Source organism: Nuphar pumila, chromosome 1 (assembly GCF_984573655.1).
Source record: "Nuphar pumila chromosome 1, dmNupPumi1.hap1.1, whole genome shotgun sequence".
Lineage (NCBI taxonomy): Eukaryota > Viridiplantae > Streptophyta > Magnoliopsida > Nymphaeales > Nymphaeaceae > Nuphar > Nuphar pumila.
Window position 1 is genome coordinate 61,878,006 of NC_143249.1, and position 18,179 is coordinate 61,896,184.

An 18,179-nucleotide genomic window follows, 5' to 3' on the forward strand; every position below is an offset into this window, starting at 1 on the left:
ATATTTTTGGGGGTTTGCCGATATTTTTTTGCGAAAAAATATGAGTACACTATTTTTTTGTCTCAACGAGATGAAGCAGATTGGCTATGTGAAATTTCCTAATTTTGTCTAGGGAGTGAGTTATGGCTCCTTAACTATTTGAGTATATATCCCTGAGGATATATACATCCTAAGTATAATTGGCTCTACAAAATTCATTTATTTTGTATTTCGGGTTAATACGATAATTTTACGTAAAATACCTCTTAGTTTTATTTAGAATTTTTACAAAAAAATGCGGCTCTTAGAGATACAAGGAGGGAGTTGGAGCCAGAGGCAACCACCTACCTTGTTCCTTGATAGCCGTTGTAACACCCCAAAATCCTAACTTGGAAAATCCTTTAGATTTTTAAGGAATTTTGTTTTTTTGAAAACATTACGCAAAGCGAAAAAATATAAGGAAAAATCGGTTGGAAGTTTTGGGCGAGTTACAGAGTGAACAACAAGAAGAAACATTTTATTATTACAGTTTTATAAAATGATACAGGAAGAATATACATTATTTCCCTTTTTCAAAAGTCAACTGCCAAGAACTCAAGGTTCTAGAGTGTGGGTTCAGTCCACCGCTGCACATCAAGCTCCATCGCACCACGAGAAGTCACTACCTGTATCCCCATAAAATGGGGTCAATATTCTTGCGAGTTGGTGAAAAATCATCCACGACAATCCATTTGCGAAAATCATAGCATTTATAACATGATATGCATCCAATAACATAATTAACCAGAGCAACAACACAAGTGAATTTATCATGAACAAGTAAAATATCATAAGCAATGCATATGTACAAGTGAACATATGTGTGCATCATGGTGAAACAGTTAGCATATTTGAAATAATTAAACAAGTGTACCTACATCGAGTAAAGAGTAATGCTAAGCAATAAGCAATAATGTCAAGCACTAACATACATAAGCAGATACATCAATCATTTAAGCAAATGAGCAAGAAGATACAACTCTTGCATCATTCAAAAACAAGCAGTGAGATCGTGATCAAGTGACTAGCATGATTATGGAATCATCATTATCATTCAATGGTAACAATGAATATTTCATTGAATATATATCCAGAGTAAGACATCTCTAGAAACATATCACACGAGATGTACTAAGAAGGACATTACGTGTAACCACACATTTCTAACATAAGTGAGCTCGACTCACGAGATGGGTCCATCGCCCATGTTTAACTCACCACAGAGTTTCTAGCATTCCACAAAGTCTCACAAACAGGTATGCCCCTACAAGGCGCCTCAAGTCCCCTTTATACATTACGGGATGAACCAGGTGTCAAAGGTGAATCGTGTATCCAAAGTAAACATACACGAAAACATTCAAGCATTCATTAAATGCTAAGAAACGTTATTGAATATAAGACACTTGAATTATCAACATAATTCATTCAATACATCTAAGTTTCTTTGTATACTTGCAAACGTGTCAGAATGTGCGACAAGTGCACGTGAACTATCAATAAGCATGTGGTCAATCACTATCACTCATAAGACAAGTTAAATAACTTACGAAACTTGAACCATCATGCTTATAAAGTAACTATGCCATGTAAGGTGGGTCATTAAGCATAATTCAAAACACTACAATGTTTGAATAATCATGCATACGATAGAAATTCACAATCATGTCAAGACATGCCCAAGTGATATGACATAAACGTGTGTAATATAAAAAGCGTGTTAATTCCATTTACACATTTCATGAACCAAGAGTTAGGGTAAGTGTCTCAAACTCATCGACATGACATTGACCATTTTCTTAAACGTATTCAGTGAATCGTGCCAACTAAGTGTGCCATACGTGTTTTGCATCAAGGTCAATTTGGTACCATGTAACCTAGTGACCGCCACAAGGAGAGGCAAACCTCCCTTTGGTCTAACCCACTGGACTGAGCTTATCCACTCAACCAATGTAATCAAAATATCAAAACTCGGAGGCTACAAATTAGTTTGCATGTAAACCGATTTGCCAAAGCCTACCCGATTTTTCCCTTGTCCTCACATTTCACAATAACATATCTCTATAAATATATTTTTGTAACTTCGATTGCAGTCAACTCTCACTGACGGACCTCCAGACTGATCACATCTCCAAGGTGTTTGGCTGCCTTCAGAGCAGCAAGCTGGTGCACCCAACTCGGTCCAGCCGAATGGTGCACCCGTTGTGCGGCAACCACCCAAACTGGTTGCCTAAGTGCTCTAGTCTGAACTGAATGGGTTCAGACAAGTATAGGGCATGTCCAATGGACTAACTAGGTCTGAACTACATGATTCAAACCTCATTCCATGCCTCCCAACTGAACCCTAAGGTCTGGGAGCAACGAAAAAGCAACTACCGAAAGTGCATGCGTTTCTATGGTTATTTATAGAAATAGTTTGACTCGGGGCTATCGTACTTTAACCTATACATTTTTTTTGTTTGCTCTTGTAGGTAACTTCACAATGGAGCAGACCCTAGAGTGCTGGTCTGCTAGGGACCTCGGTTGGGCTGCACTCAACTCAGCCAAAAATGAGAAAGATCAAACATGATAAAAAAAACCATGACTTCCTACAATAGCAAAAAGTTAAATATTTTTGAGATGATTAGGCGAAGATTCAGCCTTAACTTTAAACACAAAAGTTGTAGAGTTATCTATTAGCTTTCTACAGAATCAAACCAATCAAATTTTCATTGAGGTAGTCAAGAGAAATCCCAAAAATACGAGATGCTATCCAGGGCGTTCTAGACTGAACAGGGACTCACAAACAAATCTGAATATTTGACATTTGGATACGAAATTTTAAGGATTCTACATACCAAATCAGGAAAAGTCTTTAACTACAAAGTTGTAGGACTGTGTCTTAGCTTTCCAGAGTGTCAAAGAACATTGAAAACCGACTAGTATGTAGTGAGATACATTTGATTCTTTAGAGGTGTTTCTGACAACTCTATAATCAGGAAGCTCATTCTTGACAAAAATACCAAGTATGGACTGGGTTAACGGACCAGGTTTGAACCGTGTGTTCAGACCCTGGGTTAGAGCCATCAAACAGTAGAAAAGGAGAAAGAATAAAAAAAAGAAAAGAAAACAAGCCAGCTGAAATGACTCAACTACCAAAATACACAATGTTTTTCTTGAAACCGTGTGTGTGTGCTCACGGAGTGCATCTCGTCTAGGTGCTACGAAGTATGATAAAGAACAACAACATGCACCTAATCCACCGTGCAACACATCATACATGCAATGTGGAATCCGGTTTCATGATTTAAAGGAAGAAAGCATACAATAACGCACATATTTTTTTTTTGAAAAAGGAATTGCAAATAGAAAATGGGAGAAAACTCACCTTTGATGAGTGCAACGGAGGAAACCAAACTCTACTCTTGGCTTAGAGTGTAGAGAGGAGTCCCTCTTTGGTACCCAGCCCTACACCAAAGCTCAAGGTAGGTCTAATGGAGGTTCACGAATTTGGTGGGGGAGAGAGAAGAGAGGAGAGGAGGGGGAAGAGAGAAAATCACCACTTTTTCTCTCTCTTCCTCTCAAGAGGATGCTTTATATGGTAGGGTTATAGGTTGTGGCTGAGATTAAATCTCAGAAAAGGAATGGCTGGGATGTGTTGTACACCCATCCATGCAATGGCATACTTGAAATACCTCAAGTATGCCTCCCACACCCCCTATAGGATTCAAGCATTTGAATTCTCTAAAAAGTCTTTCAAAAATGCCATTAAATAAGGTCTCTTATGCCCTTTGTCCTTTTGAAAAACTTCAAAAGGTGCCCCAGGGTTGCCGCCCCCTTGTGACCAATAGAATTACATCCTTAATGCTACCTTTAAATTCTTTCAGAAGTGCCATGGGCTTGTGAACACCCCAAATTTTTCAAAATTTTGTAAATACTCCCTTTTTGCCCCATGGGTCCCATTTTCTAAGTAAATTGAGTCATTTTCACTAAAAATCCTAGTTTATCTCTCAGATTTACTAGAATTAGATCCATTTTATATATTTGACCCAATTTCAGATTTGGATACAGTTCAAAATCTAAATCTGAGCCTCATTATCCAAGTTTTAAACCAAAAATTTACAAAAATATCAAAATTAATTTCTGAAAGGCTCAGATCATTCATTTGATATCCGTCTGGATCCATTGCTCTGTATTTCATGATTCGAAGTCCAAAATTTGAATATCTCCTCAAATTCCAGATGAAAAAAACCCATTTTTCTGAAGAATTTTTCAAAGAATAGCCTTGAATCCTCAGAAAACCCTTCTTTTTGTAAATATTTCTCAAAAAGAAAATATACAAAAAAAAAAGTTTTAAATCTCTTATTTTCCTTTAGTTTTAGAATTTTATGATAAAAACACAAAAATATACAAAATATAGAGAAAATAAATAAAAAAATCAAAATAGAAAAGAAAAATCGGTTGAGAGACCCCTTTTTTTTTATAAAAAGTCTTTTAGTGAAAACCCCTTTTAGAAAAACTTTTGAAAATAACCATTGCTTTTGAAAGTTTCTGAAAAATAGAGGGACTCCTGTTAAAAGAGTCCCAATGTCTTCTTCAGAATCCACTGCGGGGGATCGAAGGGCAAAGGACACTTCGATCGACCACTCTCACCTCAGCCATCCGATCCCTAACCGTTTCCCTTCCTCTTCCTCTTTAAAAGGGGCATGCAGGGGGGAGGTCAGGGGATCAGTTTTCAGCCTATCCACTATTCACCCAATCGATCTTCAGCCTCACCATTCGGCACCTCTTCGGCCTCTGGATTTCTGCAAGGTTCACGGTGAGTATCTCTCTCTCTCTCTCTCTCTCTCTCTCTCTTTCATTCTCTCCGAATTTCCTTGTAATTTCTTTCTTTTTCTTTCATTTTGGCCCCCATTGACGCACCATTGGTGACGTTGGATTACCTATACCAATCTCAACCCACTTTGTGCAATAGTAATGGAATGCTGGCATTCCGACATTGTATTTTGTCTTCTATGTTTTTCCCGATTTTAGTCTGATTATTTATTTCACGTTTTTGGTCTGCCTCAATAGTGCCTAATTACCTCTTGTTCTTTTTTTTTTTTATAATACCTAGTTCATTTTAATGGCATCTGAGCCTCATTGCATACTGTATCTGCTGTTTTCCCTCATCCGATCCATTGGATCGCCATATGTTTCCTGCATTTAACATTTCATTGTCAGCTTACCTTGCGGCTGCATACCTTGCATTATTATCTTCCCTTATTTGTGGCAATCATTTACGATTCTTGTGATTACTCCAGGGAATGGTCATTTTCTGTTGTATTGGACGACTATATACCCAAATCCCATTATGTCATTACTCATCAGATTTCATTGATTTTAGTGGTTTCATGTTTGAATCTGTGAAATTTTACTTCCTATTTGTTTTAAGATGATTGTTGACACATTCGCTTCGGCTGATCAAAAGAGAGAGCGAATTTCCCTTGACTCGCCTCTTAAGCCCAGCCCCTTGCAGCATGTTATACCCACCTATGGTTGTATCTGTTCACGTCATATCCCATTATCCTACCAACCTCATCTGTCTTCAAAGCCTAGATCAGAGTTGGAGTAACATCTAATCTATGATCTGGATTCCCTGTGGAGGTGAACCCTGTGTTAACTTATCTTACCTCAAGTCATGACCTAGCCGAATAGATTTGCTGGGTACAAAAAAAAAAGAACTTGATTCCCTGTACACCTGCGCAACAAGAATTAGTCCACTGCTATGATTTGTGATGATCTGATACTTAAGGTTGGTCTGCTACTTAGTTTAATACATTAAATTTGAAGGATCGGTATGCATGCTTGATTCATCATAAATTTCCATTTCAGTTACTCCAAATTTTTGTTCATTTGTTGACAAAACTTCATCTGTAGTAAATATTTGTTAACTATTACTGTAAAGAGGTTTTTTACCTTGTTACAAGGTGAGATCTAGGCATATTATGAATGGCAAATCTGATCTGCTCTGATAGTTCATCGGGTTTGCTGTGAAGACCAACATGTATAGTTGATATGATCGGTGATAAAAACATATCAAATTTATCCTGAGGACAATTTACATTTCGACTGCTGTAGAAACTTTTTTTTTTCTTCTTCTTTCTTCTTTTTCCCATTTTGGAAGTAGATCATGTTTTATACAATATACATTATGAATAGATTCGTTCTATCTAAGTAGTTGTCTGGTTCCTGAGTGTAGTAGCAAAGTATATGCTATCAAGTTCATTAGGAGTGTATCTTGTTGGAGTTTACTTTATCTGGAATTAGGGGAATCAAAGCCTTATTCATGCCTCTTCATTAGTGTTGGGAAATTTAATTCCGTCAGCAGTGAAATGCAAGTAGAAATCAGATTGGGAGAATGAAAAGGGTGGTGGATTCACCATATCTGAAAGTTTAAGACATTTTGCCTTTATCAAATGCTGGGACCATTCCCAAAAAGTAGCTCTGACAATGAAATTTCAGAAAAAATGGAATCATGAAATCAGTTTCTGATAGATTCTCTTATTATTCTGCAACCTAAGCAAAGAAACGATGAACTTTTGTTGAATTTCCTGCATACGTGGTCATTACCTTTTGGGTGTGACCCAACAAGGCCTCAGGTAAAGTTGAAGACAGTCAGAGAGATATATAGATGAGCATGAAATGTCAATACAATTTCAGAACAAAATGGCTAAAAGCAGGTAGATCGGAGAATGGCGAATTAAACCGATAATGACTGTTATTTCTGCAGCTGTCATGAGTTGTAACTTCTGCATAATTTTCTCTTCTTCTTTTTATTATAACATTTACAAAATTGCCACACCCTCAGCATGTCTACACAACACCTGCAACTTCCACTGTATACAACACAATGTTACACCCCTCATTGCATTTACACCTTATGCCATACCTATATTCCACTAGCAGCATTTCCATTTCGTCTAGTGTTCACTGCTACTCCCTCTTCATCTCTCTACCAGCTTGCATTATGTTGATTATCCCCGTCGAGTTTTTGCAATAGATTGTTTTCATTCTAGCGGGTGTAAGGTCAATTTGCTTTGTTGCACTGAATATAAAGGCTTATATAGGAGGAAATGATTTGATTCTGCTGGTTATAGGCTCCTTGGTATTGCCATTTGCGTGAGCTCTGTTTACCAAAAATTTGCTTCTTGGTATGACACGAAAAGATCAAGATATCTTTTAATACATCCCTCACCTGTTGCAACCACAACAACACCAACCTCTCACGCCCTTTACACTAACCTACAGCACCATGTCTAACTTAAGCCCCTGTTATCTACCACCTGTCATCAATACCACGTCAACACTTCCTTCACCTTTCTTCACAGCATATTCCCACTGCCCCTGTAGCTTTTAGCTACATACTCATTTACTTACCACTCTCAAGTCTTAGTAGCAGCAGCTCTTGCCTTTCCCCATTCCAGCACCCCTGTATCCTCATCTTCCTCTATGCAACACTTAAACCTCATTTACACTCTTGCAACCTCCACCTCCCGTTCCCCTCATTGCTGGTAAGCATCCCCGCAGTAGTGCATTTACAACATCCCTCCATTGCATACATACAACAACTTTTGCTTCTTAGGCCAAGGTAAATAGATAAGCATTATATTTAAGCAAGGCATGGGTAATTGTTCATTGAATATATGTATGTATATATACTTAGGCAAATATCCATGGATTTTATTTAGGTTTTGAATATGTCTTCCTACATACAGATTTTCATTTAGCCTGAGATATCATTATTCATATAAGCATGAGCACCTCATCAAGATATCCTGTATATTTCCTAGTTGATGTGATGTATTAAAATGCCATTTCAATATAGAGTATATGCATGAGTCTTTTATCATTTTTGCATTGTGGATTCAATATTATATTTTATGAACTTCCTTCTATATGTATCTTTTACTTTATGCCAACTTGGATTTTTCAGGAATTAGGCCAATTTTCCTTCTTAAATTAGAAATGTGAATTTCAATTTCAATTCAAAAATTTGTAATAGCTAAGATGATAATAAGAATTTCTTTGCTTTTCAGCCCTAGATTAGAATGTATGAGCATGCATATTTTCATGAATTACCTGTTTCATATTATTCTACTCTTTTATTGTAAAATTTCACCAATGGGGACATGAATGGCACATGCACCATTTTATAAAAAGTGATTAAATCCTAAGTTGACGATTTGCATCAATGGCCATAGTCAAGGTGTGAACAAAACTTATGATTTTTATCTTTTATAGAATAACATTGGATCCACACTGGATTTCCTTCAAAAATCATCATATTTTCAAATATTTTCTTCCTTTAACAGAGTTTAATTTAAAATTAGCTCAAAATATATATCAATGGCTATATCCAGGATATATTGAGAGTTAATTTCATTTTAAACTCTATAAAGGCAAATATATATATATATATATATATATATATATATATATATATATATATATATATATATATGTTTTATTCTTCACTTGAATTTAAATATGATTACTATATAATACATTCAATGACCATAGTCAGAGATGCATTATATCTTCAATCTTATTTTAATTCATTTAAAGAATGAAATATGCTCTTCAAAAGAAAAAAATCTAATTTTAAATTCTTCAACTCATTTCATCATTTAGGATAGAATTAAATCATATTTTCAAAAATTCTTTTTCATATTTTTTCAAAATCCAAGTGATGTTTGAGATAATTCTTCAAATATCTTCTTCACTTCTCAAATCAATCTTCAAATTCCTATAAATTCAAATTCTTCTTTTTATTTCTCAAATTCTATCTTAGTTCAAAATTTCAATCTCCAATTTCAAAGTCCATTTTTTTAAAATTTCAAATTCATTTCTATATTCAAAATTCAATTTCCAATTCAAAATCTGATCTCAAAGTTGAATTCAACTTTGAAAATTTGAATTCATTTCCATTTCCAAGATTCAATTTTAAGATCAATTTAGCATTTCAGATCAAATTTCAAAGTTCCATTCAACTTTGAAATTCTTGATTCATCTCCTGATTTCAAAACTCAAAACTTTAAATCAAGTTTATTCTTCAGTTTTCAAAATCTCCAGATATCTATCTAAAGATTGAGTCTTGATTCTCAATTTAAAATCAAGGTTTTGAGATTGATTCTAAGTCTCAAAATCCGATTTTCCCTAAAAAGTTTAAATCCCACTTTTAAATTCAAATCTAGATTTCCAAAATACAGATCCATCTTCAAAATCCAATCTCATCTTGGATTCTAGATTTAGAACCCAATTCCACCTTGGATTCAGATTTCCAAATCCATATCCATTTAAGATTCCAGACTTTGGATCCAATTCCATTTAGAATTCCAGATTTCGGATCCAACTCCATTTTTGGATCCAGATCATCGGATCCAATTCCATTTAGGATTCCAGATCCCAGATTCAATTCCATTTTTGATTCCAGACTTCGAATCCAATTCCATTTAGGATTCCAGATTTCGGATTCAACTCCATTTTGGATCCAGATTTTCGGATCCAATTCCATCTAGGATTCCAGATCTTGGATTCAAATTCTATCTTAAACTCCAGATTTCAAAATACAATTCCATTTCCCAATTCCAGATTTCAAAACCAATTCCATTTTTAGATCTCATCTAGACTTCTTAAATCCAATTCTATTTTCAAATTCTATTTGGATTTCTTAAATCCAAAATTCCATCCTGATTTCAAACTTTAAAACTGGAATTCAATTCCATTTCAAATTCCATCTTCACTTCGAAATCCAGATTCAAAATTCAAAGTCCATTTTGACTTTGAAACTTCATTTTTTTTCTCTCTATCTCAGCTTAAAAATCCCCCTTTCTCTTCATTCTTTTTCAAGATTTATCTTTCCAACTATGATTATTTTAAGACTTAGAACTTCAAATATCTTTTCAGATCTATCTCAAGTTCTAAGTTAGATTCAACTTTCAAAAGCCATTTCTTCACTCCATTTATCAAATTCATCTCAGGATCACTTGAAAAATCCCAAATTTTCAATAATACTTTCTCAAAAACATACATTTCTGCATTTGCATTGCATAAGCATGATTCTTTATGCATTTTAGACTTAGAATAAATTCTTAGATAATATTTTAGCAAAGCAAAAAGGCATAAATTTGATCCTTGGTTCGATTACCCCTTGTAAAGGCGCCAGGAACGGTCGAACCTCGTACCGATGAGCGAATCCCGTCTCTCCATTTTCCCACAAATTTTTTAAAACGGAGGTGAGTAATTTTTAAAACATTTTCTTTGGTCAAATAAGACATTGCAAAAGAGTTCCTCCCTCTTATTCCTTTTCTTTTCTCTCTTCTTTTTTATCTTTTATTCCCCTTCAAAAGGGAATAGAGACTAGAAAGGCAAAGAGAAGGAAAAGAAGAATGAGAGAAAAATTTTTGCATGATCACAGGAGTTGGCGATCGAGATGGGACTCGTCTCCGTCCGGTCGAATTTGTGTCTTTTGCTTTGCTTTGATATTGTCCAAAGTCTTTATTCTACAAATGCCAGCTTCATTTTCATGCAAACCTTAAGAGCCTAGACTTTGTCCTGGCTGACATAATGCATATAAGATTTAAGTATGGTTTGGTAGGACCATATTGATGAGATTATTCCATGTTCACTTAGACTTAGGTCTGAAATACAACTCTTCTCAATTCTAGGGATTGAATGAAAACAATGTATGCAAGTGTATGATTCTCTTCATTTAAAATCCATCTCTTTAGGACTTGCATTAGAGCTTTCTGGTTTTATTGCATGATGAACATATTTTTGAAAACATCCCTACCTATATTGTCTCGGTCTTTACGTTGTTGGGCTGTCTTATTGAACCATAGTTTGGGGGACAACCTCACAACTGGACCACTTATTTGGGTTAGCGCCCCCCTACCACGTACCTAAGGGCCATAGTCCGAGGTATATCGGTAGGTGCTCAAGGATGTTGGGAAGCCATTACCTTAGAACCAGAGAAATATTTTTATGCCACGTACTTCGAGCTTCGGCTTGGGTATATCGGCGTACCTTGTTCGGAATCAGATGTTTTGAACCATAGAGTTAGGATTAAGGTCCTACTAGCCATTTCAAATATTGCATTTAGAGTCACCCTTTAGAGAGTGTTGTTTGCATATCCTTGTTTGTGCACCTGTGATTATGCGATGTTTTCTTATATTTTATGTATATCAGACCTTTCTCAAACCCTGAGTATATTATTCAAAACATCCTCTTATTTTCAGAAACCCAGGTGTATATTTTTCCTTTATCTACATTCTTCTCTTTTTTTTTTCTTCTTCTTTAAAAACCCTGAAAATCCCTTTTCTAAATTCCCTTGATCTTTCAAAATTTCTAGGATTTGTGTCTATTCTCTTTTCTTCAAGAGTCAATCCGTAAGTCCTGTATTTTATCTGATCTTCTTAATTTTTCCTTTGCCCCAGTATTATTTCGATGGCATCCAACTCCCCCGATGTTGTCTTTCCCAAAGATCATGTCTTCTATCAGATAAAGGATGGATCCCCGGATCATCGGGTTATCCAAACTCATCCCTTCTTCCCTCAGTGGTATTATTCTTGGTTCGTCACTTTCACGCGTATGTTCCCAGACCACTTAGATGACTGTGGATTGGAGATGGCATCAGCAGTAGGCAAGCGAACCATCAACGGAAGTTTGATTCAGGCTATGGCGGAGCGATGGAATCCACGTACCTGCATATTTTAGTTTCCATGGGGAGAGATGACTCTACTGATGGACGAATTCAATGACATCATGGGATTGCCTGAACCAGCTGGTCAGCCAGATGATCCTGTCGAGTTCCTGATCAACACTAAGGGGGTAGATGTTCGTGAAGCTTTAGCCAGAGCAACAAGAAGCAGATCTTGGCCTCTCACTGAGATCAACGAAAGTCAGTTCATCGACCTATTTGGGATCTATCGCAAGTATGAAGCTTACGAGGAAGTTGACACATTGTCCCGAGCAACGAAAGACAGAATTCAGCATGCCATGATCCTATGCATAGTGGGATTAGCGTTCTTCTAGGACGGTCAGAATTTCATCGATGTCAGAGTCGCTCAACTCTTTCGAAGATGGGGAAGCAAGCAGACCCGTCGACTTTCAGTTTCTATGGCCGCTTTAGCCTTTCTCTACGGAGGCTTAGCTCGCTTCGCCCTTGGGGAGACCATTCTGGTAGAAGGATGCACTTATGCACTGCAGTCGTGGTTCCTGCGACATGTGCCATCGAAAGCCAGTTCTTTAAGGTTTAACAGTAGGAAGCCAAAGTCGGCCATTCAGTATCGAGCTTTGATCGAGGGTCTGCATCAGGAGGAGATCGTTTGGGATTACTTCGACAGTCGAGAATCAGTTCCTCACTACACTTATGCCCGTAGTAAGCACTACAGATTGCTTGGTCCCTTCTTCTGTGTTGATTATCAGCCAGAGAGGTGTCTCAGACAGTTCTCACAGTGGCAGGTTCGCGTTAACACTCATTTCTCGACAAACAACATGCTAGAATTCGATCTGCAGTTGGATCAGTGGTCTGGGGCATACCATGTAACTAAATACACTTGGGATCCCTTCATTTCTCTGTCTGTATTTCCTGGACCCAATGTATCTACTGAATATCAAGAGTGGTGGCAAACTGTCAGCCCACCTTCTCTTTGTCTTTAAATTTATCATCAATAAAGTTCAACTTTTGTTCTGTTGAAAAACTTTTTGGGCCAAATTTTCATCCTTTTTACTTGTTTTATAGCATAAATAGTCACAAATTCTTGTGACGACCTCATCCATGGTAATGGGACATTCCTTCTATTCTTCTTTGAATGTCTTTTATCATGGTTGATGACCTCACCTAGGTAACAAGGTGTGATCATGCAAAATTTTTTCTCTCATTCCTCTTTTTCTTCTCTTCACCCTTCTAGCCTCTATTCCCTTTTAAAGAGGAATAAAAGATAGAAAAGAAAGAGAGAAAAGAAAAGGAAGAATACAGAGGAACTCTTTTGTAAGGTCTCACTTGACCAAAGAAAATGTTTTGAAAATCACTCGCCTCCGTTTTGAAAATTTGCGGAAAAAATGAAGAGACAGGATTCGCTCGTCGGTACGAGGTTCGACCGTTCCTGGCGCCTTTACCAGGGGTAATCGAACCAAGGATCGAATTTATGCCTTTTTGCTTTGCTAAAATATCATCTAAGAATTTATCCTAAGTCTAAAATTCACAAAGAATCATGCTTGTGTAAATGCAAGGATATATGCTCTTTTGAGAAAAATGATTTGAAAATTTCCAAGTGTTTCTGAGACGAACTCGATAATGGAGTGAAAAAATGGTTTTTGAAAGTTGAATCTAACTTAGAACTTTGAGATAGATCTTGGAAATATATTTGAAGTTCTAAGTCTTGAAATAATCAGAATTGGAGAAATAAATCTTGATATTAAAAGAATGAAGAAAAGGAGAATTTTGAAGCTGAGATAGAAAAAAAATGAAGTTTTTAAAGTCAAAAATGGATTTTGAATTTGAATTTTGAATCTGGATTTTGAAGTGGAGATGGAATTTGAAATGGAATTGAATTCCGGATTTGAAGTTTAAAATCAGAATGGAATTTGGATTTAAGAAATCCGAAATGGAATTTGAAAATAGAATTGGATTTAAGAAGTCTAGATGGGATCTGAAAATGGAATTGGTTTTTGAAATCTAGAATTGGGAGTGGGACTGAATCCGAAATATGGAATCCTAAATGGAATTGGATCCAAAGTCTGGAATCCAAAATGGAGTTAAATCCGAAATCTGGAATCCTAAATGAAAATTGGATCCGAAGTCTGGAATCCAAAATGGAGTTGAATCTGAAATCTAGATTCCTGAGTGGGATTGGATCAAAAGTCTGGAATCCAAGATGAATTTGGATGCGAAGTCTGGAATCCAAAATGGAATTGGATCCAAAGTCTGGAATCCAAGATGGAGTTGGATCCGGAATCTGGAATCCTAAATGAAGTTGGATTCGAAATCTGGAATCCAATATGGAATTGAATCCAGAATCTAGTGATGAACCTGGGAACTTCAAAGTTTAAGTTGAACTTTGAAATTTGATCTTAGATGTTAAATTAAATTCGAAATTGAATCCGGAAAATGAATTTGGAATTTCAAAGTTGAATTGAACTTTGAAATGTGGTTTGAATTTGAAATGCAATTTTGAATATAAAAATGAATTTGAAATTTCAAAGTCAAATTGAACTTTGAAATTGATATTTGAATCGTGAAATGAGATATAATTGAATTTGAATTTATAAATAAGAATTGATTTGAGAAATGAAGAAGGTATTTGAAGAATTATCTCAAAATCACTTGAATTTTGAAATAATATGAAAAGCATTTTGAAAGTATGATGTAATTCTATGATGAAATGAATTGAAGAATTTAAAATTGGATTTTGAAAAACATATTTCATTCTTTAAATGAATTGAAATAAGATTGAAGATATAATACATCCCTGACTATGGTCATTGAACGTATTATATAATAATCATATTTAGATTCAAGTGAAGAATGAAACACATTTTGTGCCTTTATAGAGTTTAAAATGAAATTAACTCTCAATATATCCTGACTATGGCCATTGATATATATTCTGAGTTAATTTTAAGTTAAGATCTGATAAAGGGAGAAAAATATTTAGAAAAAATGATGATTTTTGAAAAAGGGGTCCAGTGTGGATCCAATATTATTTCATAAAAGATGAAAATCCTAAGTTTTGTCCACATCCTGACTATGGCCATTGATGCAAATCGTCAACTTAGGATTTAATCACCTTTTATAAAATGGTGCACGTGCCATTCGTGCTCCACCATTTGTGCATTTTGAGAAAATGAAAGAAAATAGCATGAAACAAGCAGTTATGAGGTGTATATGCACATACATTCTAATCTAGTGCAGAAAATGTAAGATTCTCATTGAAATCTAGCTATTACATCTCTGAAATTGAAATGGAAGTTACAACTTTTGGATTACAAAGGAAGTAGCCACCCCTGCACAATTCTTACGAAAAATTGAATTGTCATAAGGCAAAAAAATACACATGAAAGGAGGTTTTGTCCAATATCTATATCAAATCTACAATGCAACTGACAAGAAGCTCAAGTATATGCTAAAGAATTACGCAGGGGTACATATACATGTTGATAGAGGAAAAGAAAAAGAAGATGAACATATGCATGGTTATGTTAGAGAGGGAAATACACCTTTGGGAATGTACCTATATTTGAAATATACATGCTTAGCAGGTGTGTAAAAATGAGTAGGTGCATGACTGATGGGAAATGTATAATGAGTTTTATTGATGCACTACATACCTTGAAAGAGGAGTCTTTTGTATTATGCCAATGCAGGGAAAACCAGTTACCGTTGATGTGCCAATTACAGATGAAGATCAACTAATTTCACTGTGAGGGCAGCTGATGATAACAACGAGTGGAGATACTGTAGGGTGTTTGCAGCAAAAGATAACCTGCATAAGTGCAGGGAAGTAAGTGAAGCATACAACAGAATGGAAGTATCATACCACAACCAATGGGTATATGCAATGGGCATGCGAAGGATGCCCCTATGAAGGTGTGAATGACATTTTTTTTTTTTTTTATGATGGGCTGAAGCAATGCTAAAGATGATATGGACTGATATCCCTAAGTATGTCATGATGCAGAATTGCAAGTGGCAGCTGTAACCTCATGCCAATGTCACATGAATCTGATCCATCTTTGGTCATTAATTAAGGCGGAAACCTTACATTAAGCTTAATGGAAGACCACTGGTATTAACGATATGGGTTACTCAGGCTTAGGAAGGTTCAACATGTATGATGCAAAGGCCTTGATCAGAATTTTGGACTGGATGAATTCCAACATCAGATTGATCATCCGACTCCAACATATTTCCTAGTCGGCTCTCAAGTCCAAAGCTTTATAACTTTACCTGTGAAGAGCATGTTCTGAGCAGTCAGGGAGCTAGAGCCTAAGGAAGGCCCAGCTGATGACATTAGTCCTGGAACAGACAAATTAATATTGTGATAGCAGATCAACTGAAGAAACTTTCCTTGATGAAACAGTAATGTTGGTTTATAATTTTGCTAGTCTTGTTTTCTGTAAGCTTTTGGACAGTAACATAATCTACTAGTATACAAAATCCAACATTCGTGATCTTGCCAAATTCTTTCTCCATCTCATGTGCCGGAGTTGACTCATCTAATGCTTCCTTAGGAGAAAGTGATCTCAACCAGTGCTATGATTGTGATTACAGAACCAAACTGTTAGGTGGAGTTGAGGCAATAGGGTAAAAGGAGTGAACAATATATTTGACAGGAAATGAAAACATATGGCAGGTAATACATTTAAGGTATTTTATAACCGGATGAACACTTAGTAGAGTATAGTCCTAGACTGGAATGATTTTAAATAACATTAACAAGGAAAAAAAAGAGATTCTGGAAACATAAAGATCACCAAGAAATATCATATTCCTAATCCATTGTAAAGATTAGTAATTATGAAAACAACTACTTAAATGCTTAAAAACACAATGATTACTATATATATAAAAAACAATCATGACCACCTCGAGTGGAACCCTAGATGGTCTTGGATCAAAGGTTTTAAAGTATGTACAATACAGATGATTCACGACAACATAATGTGCAGGTGATATTTTAAACAAAAACAAACAATGAGAACATATTACTGATGGCTCAAGACTATAAGAACAACAACATACCATTGATTAAAATACTGAAATTAAAATAAATTGAAGAAATGTAGGAAATATAGGCAATAAGGAGACCAAATACTTAATCAACTGTCTTGAACAGGATCTCATCGTCTGGACCTTCCATAGAGTAAAATCGATCAATCAGACTTGATCGAACGTGATTCAAGGCTCCTCAATTATACCATGCTCCATTAAGAAATTTCTAGACCACACAAGTTTTTAGATATGCCTAGTTTGCTTCAAAACTGAAATGGCCAACTGACTCAGGTAATCACTTGATTTCCCATCAGTGAGCACCTCCCATGTTTCCTCACCACTGAACTGCTTAAGGACATCTATTGTGGCAGTGAGGTTGGTGATGGTGCAACAGTGGGATAGGATCCAACTTGCCTTAACAACACGCGACCGTATGATGATCTTGGGGAGCAGTTATTGGCAGATACAAACAAGGCCCAGAACACTAAAAAAAAATAAAACAAGTCCAAAACATTAACAACTACAGAGCACATAAAAGCAAAATGAAAACATGTTGTAGTGAGTTCATAATACTATAAAGAAATTCTGCTGTGTGACATCTTGCAAGAAATTTGGCTTATTGGACACCAGACAATGCATATGACAAGATCAAAATTGCAGAAGATATGAATTTGTATTCCAGTCACAGAAATAAGTGAATTAAACAGCCTATAGAAAGCCCATAAAATCTCTGTGTTATAACGAGAAATCAAAGAACATGGAGGCATGGTACAAAAAGTTTCTTTCAATGGCTTGTTTGGAACGTCTCTCATTTTCATGCTGGAAAATGCTTCACGGCACATCATATCAAGCAGGGATATATGGATGCTAACGCCAATTAACTGGTGGTGCCACATGGGTGATGGCATGAACGTTGTGAACCACAGTGAGGCAGAAATACAATCGAAATAAACAGAGTTTAGAAACAAGGATGATCAAACGCTACCATACCAAGAATCAGATGCAGCAGATAATCAGAAAGGAAACACAAAAATTCAGATGCAAATGGGAAAACAGAACAAGAGGTAAAAAAAAAATTATACGATGTGACAACAATGGAGCCACCAACCATCGGTTCTACGAAGTAATTGCAGAAATCATAAATAAATGCTGATTCAACTAAGAAAACAATGAGTTATGAAAGGAAAGAAAGAAGACGATAATTAGAGCCAAGGCGATCGGGTCAAATCAATGAGATTAACTAAAAAAAAATGCGGTAAATGAGATCTTAAGATTGATCTGAAGCTAGAAAGCTTGCAGATCCACAGTTTAATCCAATAACAATCATGGATACTGAATAATAAAAAAAATGCTAAAGTTGATGATATATATGTAAATCAATGAAGAACAAAAGGAAGTCTAACTCGATCGAAATGCCAGAAACAGAAAC